This window comes from Armigeres subalbatus, unplaced genomic scaffold (genome assembly GCF_024139115.2).
Source record: "Armigeres subalbatus isolate Guangzhou_Male unplaced genomic scaffold, GZ_Asu_2 Contig1208, whole genome shotgun sequence".
Lineage (NCBI taxonomy): Eukaryota > Metazoa > Arthropoda > Insecta > Diptera > Culicidae > Armigeres > Armigeres subalbatus.
In genome coordinates, this window is record NW_026941966.1 from 487,751 (window position 1) to 489,592 (window position 1,842).

General features: G+C 41.0%; 1 non-coding gene across 1 annotated transcript; it reads left to right on the forward strand.

Moving 5' to 3' along the window:
- Window positions 1-1,179: 1,179 nt before the first annotated feature.
- On the forward strand, window positions 1,180-1,254 carry Trnaa-agc (transfer RNA alanine (anticodon AGC)). The gene has a single exon. It is a non-coding gene; the product is annotated as a tRNA-Ala (tRNA).
- The last annotated feature ends 588 nt before the right edge of the window (window positions 1,255-1,842 follow it).

The window sequence follows — 1,842 nt, forward strand, 5'->3', positions numbered from 1 at the left end:
AAGAGCAGTCAAGCAGAAGCAAACCTAAGCCTTTTTCCACCTCCCGGGCATGTCCTGCTACATGCTGCTTCTATGCTTCTTTTTTCCCTGTCGGAAATAATCTAACCTGCTTCGTTTGGCCACTGCCGTACTTATGCCATACGTGAAGCCACCAAGATTGGTTCAACTTCCAAGGTTCGACGATTTCTACAGTCGGTGTGGCCCCGACCCGCCAGCAGGAGCAAGGAACTTGTTATAATAAAATTCCATTCTCTGCACAAATGAACCCGTCTTGTTTCTTTGAAGCAACAACAAGCCGAAAACTTTGCCAACCCACCCGCACGTTTTACTCATATCAAGAGCTGGCCACTGCCCGATTCAATGCTCGAAGTATCATCTAATGCTAGTGAAGTGCAGCGTAGTCTTTCTCCCAGTGCCGTGTAGGAGTTCGAGATGAAGCTTTCTAAGAACACGTTTGAGGACTCCTTGGAATCGAGGAAAGGAAGGAGCCGAAGGAAAATTTTCCAATATAGGATCCGGTCCGGTGTGTATGGAAGAATAGACCTGCTCCAGCAGCAGCAGCCGCAGCAGCTGAAGAGGAAGAGTACATGTGTTGGAGAATCCTCTTTTGCGTCGCTCGCTCGATACGGACTTGTCAGATGCGGTAAAGATGAGAGAGGTCACTACTGAAATTGAATTCATTTTAATATGAAATTAAATCGGTTAACCGAAGCTTGTCAGGTGGATTACCGAATGCTGCAAGGAATATTTAGTTTGGAATGGTTGATGCCATGGACACGATTTGTACAGGCAGTTGATTCTAATTTATCATTCATGCACGGGGAAATATATGTTTCTCATAAGGGACGTAAATATGTTAGGGCTCAGGAGCAGGAGTCTGTGTTTTCTTATGATTCTTACAAACAAAAGTTATTACAAATTTTGAGTTATCACACTCTTACTATAGAGGGAAGAGAATGGAGGTTGTGTAAGCTATTCACTTGATCAGTACAGTTGCTGATGAAGAATGTGTATAGCCGCCAGACATTCTAAATACTCACGCTCCTCTAATGTGGACGTGTACCATACACATGTGGAAGTATTGGCTTGAGAAATGGATTGCGAGTGATTTGACTATGCGTCCAATATGGGAATCTCGAGCTCGTTCAGTAGCCGCTAGGTTGCGAAGGCCGACGGAGGTCCTTCGTAGCTTAGTTGGTTAAAGCACCAGTCTAGCGTACTGTAGGGTCATGGGTTCGAGTCCCATCGAAGGAAAAGTGGTTACCTCCATACTTTTTCCAAATCAATATCTTCCCCATAACGTACATATTCACATATGAGTTTCATAACATTGTAAATTAACGTCCAAGTCGGGTGGTTTAATCCCGGAAATAGGCAATTAACTTTGATTGAACTGATAAAAGCTGTTAAACCTATACTGCTTTTATTTTCCGAATATTTGGTGCTTCACTTGAATAAAATACTTGAAAGTTTTAAGGCTACAGAAGAAATATGGGTTTGTGACTCAAAGAATACCTTTTCATAGATCGTCGACCGTAAATTAAACCGGAGAGCCTTAACTTATTAACTATGTATAACACTTTTGTTTTCAAATCATATTGTAGATTACAAAAACAATTCAGTTTTTCAATTTTACTTTGATAAAGTCTTGTTGTTTAACAGTAAATCATTCAATATGTTGATCGGTGGTCTCCTCCTATGCTCTAATAGCAAACATTCCAATTCCAAAAAGGTCGAATCAATAAACAAACACACAAACAGTTGTTTCCTCAATTATTTACCTTCTAGCTACTATGAGGGACGAATCTTCTGCAGCAAATTGAAAACATAAATACAATTGTG